The following is a 13,074-nucleotide window of genomic DNA, read 5'->3' as shown; positions in this document are numbered from 1 at the left end:
ACAATTTGTGCATCCATTGTAGTTCATACTGAACTCTTTCACCGTTTGGTACTCATCTGTGTGACAGCCCCACCTCCCCCTAAGGCGTACCAAAGGGTTCGGCGGACCGCCTGCCCAGCTCTCGCCAGGACTCACTCACTCGTATCTTACGCATACATCCATAGACAAGAAATAACATCGCAATTCAAACTTATAATATACATCGAAACTCAAATCCAGATACAAAGCTTCTACATAACAAAATACTTCAAAGTGTTTACAATTCGAGTACAATCAACCCTGGTCGGGTACTAGCACAAGTACAAATTCAAAATTCAAAACAACTAGACTACGCTAGTCGGTACATGTCTCACGCCTCGCTCGTACCCCCTGTAAGGAAAACAAATGGAGTGGAATGAGCTAAAAGCCCAGTGAGGTTCCAAATAGCAAGTTGACCATTATTTAAAAGTACACATATCAACGTAGCAAAAGATAGCGAGCATAACAAGTTCATAAAAGTGAACACTAACACTTCAAGTAGCAAATTTCCAAATGAGCGAGTGTGAGGACCCGTACTTTTCTTAATTGCACGTTTTCTGCATTTTCTTTATTAGAAAATTTTTCTAGATCAATTTTATGAGTAAATATAGTTTTTAAATGATTTTTCTAGTATCGGTTAGTTTTTCAGAAATTAAGAGCGTATATCGGACGTGGGACCCGCTAGTGCGAAAAATTCAGAAAATTTCGGCCAGTTAGGTTAAGTTTTGGATACTGGGTTTAATTTATCGGGTGTTATGAGATATTTAGAGGTACCAAGTGGATAGGTGTGAGAAAGACAAAAAAAAGTTAGGCATGACATTAATGAGAGGGACAAGTGTCATGAAACCATTGGATGGGGACTTTGACTAACTTTTCTTAACTTTACTAAACATCCATTTTGACCAAATGTTTCTTCATTTTTCACCTTGTTGGCTGAAATTTTGAGGAGAGAAAAGAGAGGAAATCCTTCATCTTGTACTTCAATCCCTTGCTCCAATCTTGATTTCTAACCATTAAAAGTGAAGATTACTCCATCAAAGTTACTTATTAAGGAGGATTAAAGCTTCTAGTGGAGTTGTTTTGGAAGAAAAATTCCTAAGTCATCACCTTTCTTGATATTTGAAGGTATCATGTCTAGCCATCCTTCCTTTTTTCTTGATTATGTTAAATTAATGACTTGTGATAGATAAAGAGATGTTTTAGTGGAAAATTTCTGACTTGAATGCAAAAATTTCCAGTTAAGGTTTCATTTCCTCAATTCTGCCCGTTTCTGTTTGACCAGGTTAGAGGCCGAATTGGCCTTAGCACAAAACATCAAAGTTGTAGAGAATGATGTTTTCTAGTTACCTGTAAAGTTTCAGCTCAATCTGAGCTCGGTATCCTGTGAAAATACCGAAATACCCCTGCTACCCTGTTTCTATCCGAGAATAATAATCAGCTTTGGTAATTGGGTAGTTTGACTGGGAATACTACCGATTTGGTTGTTGATGTCTTTTTAAGAATCATATCCTTGTATCTTAGCTTTCAAATGGCTTTGGAATCACTGGAATTCGAGTTGTATATGCTGAGATAATTCGGAAATACCCAGACTGGTCTAGGTAGGAATTCAGCGAACAGGGTTGTCTTTTCACCCAATCTGACCGTGACCTTTCACCATGATCCTTACTGAATTAGATTTTGGCCAAAACATGAAAGTTGTAGCCAATGGTATAAAATAGTATCCTGTAAAATTTCAGCTTGATCCGACCACTGTAGTATGTGAAATGACCGAAATACCATTGACTGTCCATGAAACCTGTTTCGCGCCCAGAATTCTGTTTTTGTGTAGTTTTCCATTTTTGATCATGAAAATGCAGGATTTGGCCATGGAGGTCTTCATAAGAAATTTAGGGTTGGGTCTTAGCTTCGAAACACCATAAGATACACTTCAATCGGACTTCGGTAGCCTGAATTATTGCTGTTTAACAATTGTGCGGTTAGCCAACCTGTTTGTGAGTTTCTGGTTTCATATATGTCAATTTTGACCTAGTTTCACTACAAACTGGACTGAGTGGCCTTCTTCAACATTTTATCCCTATTTGTTAGCTTCAAAACGGTGTGTCTTGCACCTTCATCCGATAATCGTAGCGCCAATGGTGCCAAAACCGCAAAATGGTGTCAAAAACTGTTTTTATCCGGAAATGTTTCTAGCTTGATTTTTGTATTTATTTTTGTATTTACATGACTTTAAGCCTAGTGAATGGCTTTTGGACATGAGATTATTCTATATGAGATGTTGGGACTGTTTTGAGGAAAATAATGAAGCCATTAATGGCTGGAAAATAGGTAAACACAAAGGACATGCCGTCCGTTTATCTTCTTGTAATGTGAGCAAGTTAAAGTAATTTGGCGAATGTATTTTGTGACGAATTGGACGTATTTACTGAAAATGTTACCGGCTCTTTCAAAAGGTGGCCGAGGGCTAAATTTCTATTTGAACCTGTATATTTCCGCTTGGCAAATAAAATGATCATTTTACTATTCGAAAACCTAATACCTCTTTGGGTTGAAATTCCAAACGTTTACTTACTGTTTACCAAAATATAGAGGTTGACCTAGGGTTCTCTCGGCCACAAGTGAATAACTTTTAAGTGAAGTTTTAAGAGTGAAAGGGAGATAGTTTTGCCACTTTTCATGATTTTCATCAAGGCATAGAGTCTATTGATTTTGAGCTACATAAACAATTCCGGAAACAATACTTCTTAGCTTACCTTATTGGATTTTGATTTGTCGTTGGTTAAAGTGTTTTCTGCCGGAAATTTCATAACCTTTTTGAGTTTGGTTTCGCGGTTGGTTTATGAACCCTAGTAATTTCCGTCCAAGGATCCATATGCTCTTTTGACACTTTAAAAGTCATTTTATACGTTTACTCGCGAGTAGTCGGGTAATCCTTGATTTCATCTAAACCATGCTAGATGGATTGTAATGTGTTCTTTGTTTACTTTTAGGTTTCATTGGTGATTGAGAAGTGGACGTTATTTTGCGTGTATAGGTGAGTGTTCCTTGTTTGTTATGTTTCATGACTATATGGCTGGTATGAATGATTGATAATATGTTAAATGCTTTCAATGATTGTTAAAACGAGTCTTCTAGGCAAGTGTGTACTTTATCGCACTCGGCCTAGATGATTGTGAAAATTTTAATGATTCAATGATTGAAATGTTATTTGTGCATGAATGTAAGCCTTTTGGCTGAACTGGCCACTGCCCCTTGTTACCGGTCGTCTCGAGCCAGAAGCGGACTCGGTCGGGCGATTAGGGACCTGGGTGAACGTTTTGGTATACTCGAGTATTACTTTGTAGGTTGGTGGAGGTTGGTGGAGCCTGGTGAATGAATGAATGAACGAATGAATGAATGAGGGTTTTATTTATATACAAATGCATTTTCAAATGATTGAAGGTATAAGGGAACGAAAGGAGAATGAATGAACGAATGAATGAACGAATGGCTCCTTGTGAGCACGTATCCTTTTAATGAAGGTGTTTATCGCTTTCTTTTGTATTTGAATTATTAGTAACGTGTAATGAATGCATTGAACTTCTTGTTGCTTATGTGTTCGGAACCTCACTGAGCTTATAGCTCACCCCTTTAGTTTGTTTTCCTTAACAGGGGAAGGCGAGCAAGGATGAGAGCCTGTATAGACTAGCTGGGTCTAGCTCTTGGTTTTCTTTTGTAACGGTTCTCGCTCTCGTGCTTAGCATGGGCTGGTTGTATGGTGAATTGAGAACCTCTGTTTATTGACGGTTGTACTTCCTTCTGAGATATCTATGTATATAAGTTTTGTTTTAAGTTTTGGATCCTAGTTTTGCTCTTTCTTGTGGTTCTATTTCTGATTTGTGTGAGTCAACGACTGAGTCCCGGCGAGAGCTGGGCAGGCGGTCCGCTGAACCCTCTGGTTTGCCTAAGGGGAAAGTGGGGCTGTCACAGTTGGTATCAGAGCCTGCTTCGCGTGGTCTCTGCGCGGAGTGAGCCTGGACTGAGTGGTGAATGGGTATGAAGGATTAAGTGCTCGTTCGAGCATAAGCTATGAGTTGTGAACGTTATAGGCCTTAAATTTTCTTGTGGAATCTGAGGACCATAGATAGGTACGTCTGGGAGGAATTTCGATTGTAGATGGTTTACTCTTGGGACTGGCCAGCTCGAGAGGTGAATTATCTTATTTCGGATTCTCGTACCCAAGTACTCCAGAGTTGAGGTAGTGCTAAGTATTTGAGACTTGTATTGTGGGAACATGAACAGGCTTTGTTTGACTGGAATGAGTACAAGAGGTTAAGGGATATCTGGTGTGAATAGTAAGTGACGTGAGGGACCGGACGGGGTTACCTTAGCTAAGACTGGGACGACACATCATCTCCTCGTTTGATTCACCCATATATTCTTATTACATGACGTTAATTGGTGTATTTGAGCATATGAATATTTGCCTGATTTGATACGTACTTGTGTAGTTGATCATCTATTTTCTTGATATGTGGAGTGCTATGTGCATATATGTTTACTTGTGTATTTGGTGCCTTAATTTTGGTTACTTTTGAGTCATCTTACTGCATTTATTCATTAAACCACTTTTGGAAAAAAAAAGATAGGGAAGGAAAAAAATATGGACGGGAGACGTAGTCAGGGACGTGGTCGAGGCCGTGGAACTAAACGGACCCCAGAACCTAGAGCAGAAAGGGAAACGTCCGCCGAACAAGAACAAGGACCGAGAGTTGCAACTGGAGACCAAATGGCGACGGCAATGCAACAAATGACGGATATCTTGGCAAGATTAGTAGATCAACAAGGTCAAATACCCGTAAATCAACCCCGGAACCCTGAGACGGGTGAGGATAAGGCTCTGGAGCGGTTTCAGAAGTTTGCACCTCCAAAATTCGCTGGAGGGCCTGATCTGGACATCGCTGAACAATGGCTAGAGGCCATGGTGAATATATTCACAGCCCTAAACTACACTGAGCAAAGGCAAGTGAACTTCGCAGTGTTTCAATTTGAGGGACCGGCCCGGGCATGGTGGAATGTAATTAGAACAAAGTGGGAAAGAGAACAGACTGTCTGGACATGGGCGAATTTTGTAAGAGAATTTAACGAGAAATACCTCCCACCCTTAGTTCAAGAAAGGAGGGAGGACGAATTTATTGGACTACGCCAGGGGACCTTAAGTGTGGCTGAATACGAAACGAAATTCACCAAACTATCCAAGTTTGCTTCAGAATTAGTAGCCACGGAACCGAGAAGAGTGAGACGGTTTATACAAGGACTAAATTTGGACATCCAAGAGGCGTTGGCAGCAGCGCAAGTGAATACATTTACGGAGGCCCTTGAGAAGGCTCAACGAATCGAGAATGCAAAGGCACAAGTAAAAGCCTCCCAAACACGGAAAAGAGGTGTAGCTGGTAGTATGAGTGAGGAACCAAGTGAATCGATAGTCCCTTCCAAAACGCAGAAAACAAAATTTTTGTCCTACCCACCATGGACAATAGGGGCGGTAGATAAAAGGTCTACTAAAGGAAGCCAAATCGGACCTGAGGAAATTTCTCAAGAAAGCCAAAAGATGGCTTCTCACCTGACTTGTGGCTATTGCGGAAAGGCCAATCATACCGAGAACGATTATTGGCGGAAAGGGCGGAAGTGCTTGATTTGTGGGAGTGGTGAGCACCAAGTTAGCAACTGTCCGAGGAGACAGTCACGCGGAGGTAGTATTCCGCAACTGGAGGGAGCTAAAACAAAACAAGCAAATGAAAGAGGGAACCGAACTAGTGGGCCAGCAAAAACTTCTGCGTTAGGCACCCAAACAGTTCCGGACTCGTCTGAGGCAAATGAAGGTAAAAATTTCGAGGACGAAATTTCTTTAAGGGGGAGAGAGTGTGAGGACCCGTACTTTTCTTAATTGCACGTTTTCTGCATTTTCTTTATTAGAAAATTTTTCTAGATCAATTTTATGAGTAAATATAGTTTTTAAATGATTTTTCTAGTATCGGTTAGTTTTTCAGAAATTAAGAGCGTATATCGGACGTGGGACTCGCTAGTGCGAAAAATTCAGAAAATTTCGGCCAGTTAGGTTAAGTTTTGGATACTGGGTTTAATTTATCGGGTGTTATGAGATATTTAGAGGTACCAAGTGGATAGGTGTGAGAAAGACAAAAAAAAGTTAGGCATGACATTAATGAGAGGGACAAGTGTCATGAAACCATTGGATGGGGACTTTGACTAACTTTTCTTAACTTTACTAAACATCCATTTTGACCAAATGTTTCTTCATTTTTCACCTTGTTGGCTGAAATTTTGAGGAGAGAAAAGAGAGGAAATCCTTCATCTTGTACTTCAATCCCTTGCTCCAATCTTGATTTCTAACCATTAAAAGTGAAGATTACTCCATCAAAGTTACTTATTAAGGAGGATTAAAGCTTCTAGTGGAGTTGTTTTGGAAGAAAAATTCCTAAGTCATCACCTTTCTTGATATTTGAAGGTATCATGTCTAGCCATCCTTCCTTTGTTCTTGATTATGTTAAATTAATGACTTGTGATAGCTAAAGAGATGTTTTAGTGGAAAATTTCTGACTTGAATGCAAAAATTTCCAGTTAAGGTTTCATTTCCTCAATTCTGCCCGTTTCTGTTTGACCAGGTTAGAGGCCGAATTGGCCTTAGCACAAAACATCAACGTTGTAGAGAATGATGTTTTCTAGTTACCTGTAAAGTTTCAGCTCAATCTGAGCTAGGTAGCCTGTGAAAATACCGAAATACCCCTGCTACCCTGTTTCTATCCGAGAATAATAATCAGCTTTGGTAATTGGGTAGTTTGACTGGGAATACTACCGATTTGGTTGTTGATGTCTTTTTAAGAATCATATCCTTGTATCTTAGCTTTCAAATGGCTTTGGAATCACTGGAATTCGAGTTGTATATGCTGAGATAATTCGGAAATACCCAGACTGGTCTAGGTAGGAGTTCAGCGAAAAGGGTTGTCTTTTCACCCAATCTGACCGTGACTTTTCACCATGATCCTTACTGAATTAGATTTTGGCCAAAACATGAAAGTTGTAGCCAATGGTATAAAATAGTATCCTGTAAAATTTCAGCTTGATCCGACCACTGTAGTATGTGAAATGACCGAAATACCATTGACTGTCCATGAAACCTGTTTCGCGCCCAGAATTCTGTTTTTGTGTAGTTTTCCATTTTTGATCATGAAAATGCAGGATTTGGCCATGGAGGTCTTCATAAGAAATTTAGGGTTGGGTCTTAGCTTCGAAACACCATAAGATACACTTCAATCGGACTTCGGTAGCCTGAATTATTGCTGTTTAACAATTGTGCGGTTAGCCAACCTGTTTGTGAGTTTCTGGTTTCATATATGTCAATTTTGACCTAGTTTCACTACAAACTGGACTGAGTGGCCTTCTTCAACATTTTATCCCTATTTGTTAGCTTCGAAACGGTGTGTCTTGCACCTTCATCCGATAATCGTAGCGCCAATGGTGCCAAAACCGCAAAATGGTGTCAAAAACTGTTTTTATCCGGAAATGTTTCTAGCTTGATTTTTGTATTTATTTTTGTATTTACATGACTTTAAGCCTAGTGAATGGCTTTTGGACATGAGATAATTCTATATGAGATGTTGGGACTGTTTTGAGGAAAATAATGAAGCCATTAATGACTGGAAAATAGGTAAACACAAAGGACATGCCGTCCGTTTATCTTCTTGTAATGTGAGCAAGTTAAAGTAATTTGGCGAATGTATTTTGTGACGAATTGGACGTATTTACTGAAAATGTTACCGGCTCTTTCAAAAGGTGGCCGAGGGCTAAATTTCTATTTGAACCTGTATATTTCCGCTTGGCAAATAAAATGATCATTTTACTATTCGAAAACCTAATACCTCTTTGGGTTGAAATTCCAAACGTTTACTTACTGTTTACCAAAATATAGAGGTTGACCTAGGGTTCTCTCGGCCACAAGTGAATAACTTTTAAGTGAAGTTTTAAGAGTGAAAGGGAGATAGTTTTGCCACTTTTCATGATTTTCATCAAGGCATAGAGTCTATTGATTTTGAGCTACATAAACAATTCCGGAAACAATACTTCTTAGCTTACCTTATTGGATTTTGATTTGTCGTTGGTTAAAGTGTTTTCTGCCGGAAATTTCATAACCTTTTTGAGTTTGGTTTCGCGGTTGGTTTATGAACCCTAGTAATTTCCGTCCAAGGATCCATATGCTCTTTTGACACTTTAAAAGTCATTTTATACGTTTACTCGCGAGTAGTCGGGTAATCCTTGATTTCATCTAAACCATGCTAGATGGATTGTAATGTGTTCTTTGTTTACTTTTAGGTTTCATTGGTGATTGAGAAGTGGACGTTATTTTGCGTGTATAGGTGAGTGTTCCTTGTTTGTTATGTTTCATGACTATGTGGCTGGTATGAATGATTGATAATATGTTAAATGCTTTCAATGATTGTTAAAACGAGTCTTCTAGGCAAGTGTGTACTTTATCGCACTCGGCCTAGATGATTGTGAAAATTTTAATGATTCAATGATTGAAATGTTATTTGTGCATGAATGTAAGCCTTTTGGCTGAACTGGCCACTGCCCCTTGTTACCGGTTGTCTCGAGCCAGAAGCGGACTCGGTCGGGCGATTAGGGACCTGGGTGAACGTTTTGGTATACTCGAGTATTACCTTGTAGGTTGGTGGAGGTTGGTGGAGCCTGGTGAATGAATGAATGAACGAATGAATGAATGAGGGTTTTATTTATATACAAATGCATTTTCAAATGATTGAAGGTATAAGGGAACGAAAGGAGAATGAATGAACGAATGAATGAACGAATGGCTCCTTGTGAGCACGTATCCTTTTAATGAAGGTGTTTATCGCTTTCTTTTGTATTTGAATTATTAGTAACGTGTAATGAATGCATTGAACTTCTTGTTGCTTATGTGTTCGGAACCTCACTGAGCTTATAGCTCACCCCTTTAGTTTGTTTTCCTTAACAGGGGAAGGCGAGCAAGGATGAGAGCCTGTATAGACTAGCTGGGTCTAGCTCTTGGTTTTCTTTTGTAACGGTTCTCGCTCTCGTGCTTAGCATGGGCTGGTTGTATGGTGAATTGAGAACCTCTGTTTATTGACGGTTGTACTTCCTTCTGAGATATCTATGTATATAAGTTTTGTTTTAAGTTTTGGATCCTAGTTTTGCTCTTTCTTGTGGTTCTATTTCTGATTTGTGTGAGTCAACGACTGAGTCCCGGCGAGAGCTGGGCAGGCGGTCCGCTGAACCCTCTGGTTCGCCTAAGGGGAAAGTGGGGCTGTCATAGCGAATGTAAAGTGCTTTTGGTTTTTAAAAGAAACAATAATCCAATAGGCAATAATCATTTCCAAGTATAAGGATACGGATGGCTCTCAGGAGCCATGTTCCCATTGCTTCACCAGAGCTTGATCAAATATTAGTTGACACTCCGTCAACTTTCAAGTAAAGTAACCAATCCAGTAGATCACCACTTAACTCCAATCTCCGTCCACCAACCAAACCCCTTACCGGGCCCGAACTCCAAGATAAACACTGGTGGTAATACTCGAGTATACCGATTAGTCGAGGAGATAACACTCCACTCGACAACACTAGATACCCATGGTTCATTATCTAATCGACCAGGCCCTTGCCGGCTCGACTCGATTAACTAGCCAATGGGGTTTGGGTCCCCAAAAAGTCGATGAGATAACACTCCAATCGATTGAATCAAGATAAAAGTACGGAGACGGCAATGAGAGGTACCTCCCACTCAGATCGAGTGTGGTACATACTGCCGCTCAGTACTTACAAGTCACGTACAAGTATCTCAAATCAATTGCAACAATAAACAAGTACATATCACATTAGGGCAAGTGCGATAAAGTACACCCTTGCTCGATCATACCAATCACATATCATTCGACCATATTGGTCAAATATTAAAACTAGTGTCCAGTTCAATTAGGTATTTGGAAGCACTCACCAAAGGTCTAGTGCCTCTCAAAAGTCACATTCAGGTCCAACTCCTTGGTTGGAGTCCAAATCTGCGATAAAATATCATTTATGCATGTAAAACTCTCTAAAGTTCGAAACATAGGAGTTTCGCTTCAAGAAAATCAAGTAAATGCAAATCGTTTAAGTGGTATTCACGATACTTATCAAATGCCGAACAATTCATGCTCGCTCTTAAACCTTTGTAACTTTGAAGCAATTATACTTTGAAATACCATTTGAGTCGAAGAAATGGAGAAAACGTATTTCTATTAGTCGTAATTTTTATTTTTCCAAGGGTACAAGTTTCGGCCGAATTCTAACTCATATACCTCGATAAAAGAAGACGCAAATATTCTAGATGGTTCACGTGGTATTCGCTCTCAAGCCTTACTCGAGTCACAAGTATATCTACCTAGCCCTCGAGTGCAAATTTGGGCAGCACGCCCTTGGTATTTACCTATTTTCCAGCCATTTATGGCTTCATTCTTTTTTTCAATCAGCCCCAAAACACATATAAATAATCTCATCACAATAGTCGTTCAATAGGCTAAAAGTCATCCAAATACAAGGCAATTCTAGCAAGTAAGCTTCACTTGGAAATTCGAAAAGAGTGGCTAAAAGCTAAGTACAAGTCTTGACCGTTTTAATTAAGATAACTTGTTAAAAGAGTAAAACTTTGAGGAAATAAGAGATACATTAGCGAGAGAAGTTCAATAGGGGTACATTTGAAGTCAAGGAAGTGGAAAAATCAAGGTAAGAGGTTGGAAGTAGGCCGTCCGAGGTTTCAAAGTCAAGAAGCCTGTTTCTCTGCTTTAGGAATCTACCGAGATGAATAGTAACAGTAAACTTTAAAAATTCGTAACTCGAGTTCCACAAGTCAAAAAATTATGAAAGTTATACCGTTGTAAAATATATTTTTAGTACTACCACATCCCAGAAGACACTTTTTAGAGATTAAAATCACAAATAGGCCAAATATTCGATCCAAGTCAAAAATTCATTTTCCTGAAGAAACAGGACATTCAAGCAGGGCAGCCTACTTTGAGGAGTCACGGACAGCAGTACACATGGCGAAAAAATATGAAAGTTTTACAGAACAAAGACCCATGAGTCTAGTTTCAAATGCCACTGACGACACCTCAATCGGATTTTTCTACACCAAGATATAAGCATTTTACTGAAACTGGTCAGTGAAATCCGAAAATCTGGAAACTCAATTTCACTTGTGAAAAACTCTTTTTTCTCTTTTAAAACCACAAGACTTTTATTCCAACCACCCATACATTAAGTATGACATTCATACCAGCAATTGTAACATAATTTAAGCATCAAATTTCAACAAAAACCAAAGATATACGTATATGCCAAGTTGAAAGTTTTGTAAGATGTGTAGACTAAGATTAAATCATTTTCTATTCAATAGTCATGGATTCTAAGTTGTTTGTAGTTTGGGTTTTGTTCCACTACACCAATGAATAGCAACCAGACTAAGCCAACCATCATGCAGCTTAACTGCACCAATGAATAGCAATCTAAAGTTTAAATACCCACTTCCGCAAAACATTGACATGTTTTATAAAAGGAGAAAATTTGAACTTCACTACCATTATTCTTATACGGAACCTGGTCATATATCTAAAATGGAAATTAATCATATACTGTGTCCTTGAAGAGCACTACCTAAGGAACCAAGAGACATAGATATTGGCACCCAAATCCGTAGTATATTGGTTTTCACAGCAGCTCTCTCTTTGAAGCATCTGACACGACTTCTATTTCAGAAACTCACCATTGTTATCTAAAAATAAAGCCAAGAGTGCAGCATAGCAACTAGAACAACTTATATACGACTTTCACAGCTAGTAATCCTATATAACCTGAAGTAGATATATTTCATACTTCTGCTAACACGAGTCTTCAAGGAAATTCCAGTTACAAGCGTTAAAATTCTAGCTCCTTAGCCTCGGTCATCTCAGAAATTTTCCAGCACCCAATCAGCCTTTAATCTAAATTTTCTTCAGCAAGGTTCATTCTTAGCTAAAGTCTAACATTCATGTCCATATACGTGAACTAGAGAGTGTATATCAGTCATGCACATAAGAAACAATCAGAAAATCCCAGCTTAGCTCAACAATATCACATAACAGCTTCTATTGAGCATTTCCAGCACTTGGTCAGTATTTTAATCTTTATTTCTTCAGCCAAACCTCTTATAAACTTAAGGTAAATGTATAACATATGTTTCCTATCATTGGTTTTCCAGAAATTTCCAGCAATAAATCCAGTCTTTACAACCAATTTCTACTTCAATCCAACCTCAAGGAAATATACATCAAAAGCCCTCTAAAGTATGTGAAAGAAATTAAAGTTCCAAGTCATGTTACCTTTAAAACAAGCTAGAAGTTAACTCCCCTGTTTTGGTCCTTCTACTCGATCAAACAAGTTGGAAATGGAAACAAGACTCAAGCTTCCTTTCAGTTTTCTCTCGCTGGTTCCTCTTGGCTGAAGTGGAAACAAAACAAGGGAAATTTCTTTGTTTTCCCCAAATTTTCTCTCGGCTGGAAGGTGGGTGCAAGCCACAACCTTTTCCTCTCAACTCTCTCTACTCTCTCTCGGCTAAGGTGGGACAAAACAAGTGAGCAGTCTTGTTTGTCTTTGTTTTTCTTTCTCTCGGTGGTTGAGCTAAAGAAAAGAAACAAGAGGAAGTAAATTTGGCTTAGTCAACTTGCATGCTACTTGGTCAAAAATGGAGGCAATGGAGAAATATGTCTCTCTCGGTTGGGCAATTGGAGTAAGACAAGGAAAACAATCCGGCAGCTTTCCCTTAAATTTGTTTTTTCCTACTCTCTTGCTTAGTCAAAATTTTCGGCCAAGAGAAGAAGATTATGGCTGATATTTCCACTCCATGGTCGGCCAAGAGGTAAGAAAAGGAATGAAATGTCTCGGTCCATTTTGCTTCCAAGGTGAAGACTAAAACTAGTCTTGATCAAAGTAAAAAATCCAATAATTCTAAAAGTAATTAGC

At 39.0% G+C, this 13,074-nt stretch overlaps 1 long non-coding RNA gene across 2 annotated transcripts; it reads right to left on the bottom strand.

Moving 5' to 3' along the window:
• Positions 1-218: 218 nt before the first annotated feature.
• LOC113688969 (uncharacterized) lies at positions 219-12,815 on the bottom strand. 2 transcript variants are annotated; one of them, XR_003448153.2, is made up of 3 exons: positions 12,435-12,815; positions 10,040-10,100; positions 219-369 (listed from the first exon to the last, which is right to left on the bottom strand). It is a non-coding gene; the product is annotated as an uncharacterized lncRNA (long non-coding RNA). The 2 variants fall into 2 exon arrangements; XR_011816146.1 differs by lacking the exon at positions 10,040-10,100.
• Between the last annotated feature and the right edge of the window lie 259 nt (positions 12,816-13,074).

The sequence above is a fragment of the Coffea arabica genome, chromosome 1e, assembly GCF_036785885.1.
Source record: "Coffea arabica cultivar ET-39 chromosome 1e, Coffea Arabica ET-39 HiFi, whole genome shotgun sequence".
Classification (NCBI taxonomy): Eukaryota; Viridiplantae; Streptophyta; class Magnoliopsida; order Gentianales; family Rubiaceae; genus Coffea; species Coffea arabica.
The sequence above is the reverse complement of the archived record's forward strand: the minus strand, read 5'-3'. Positions and strand labels throughout refer to the sequence as shown.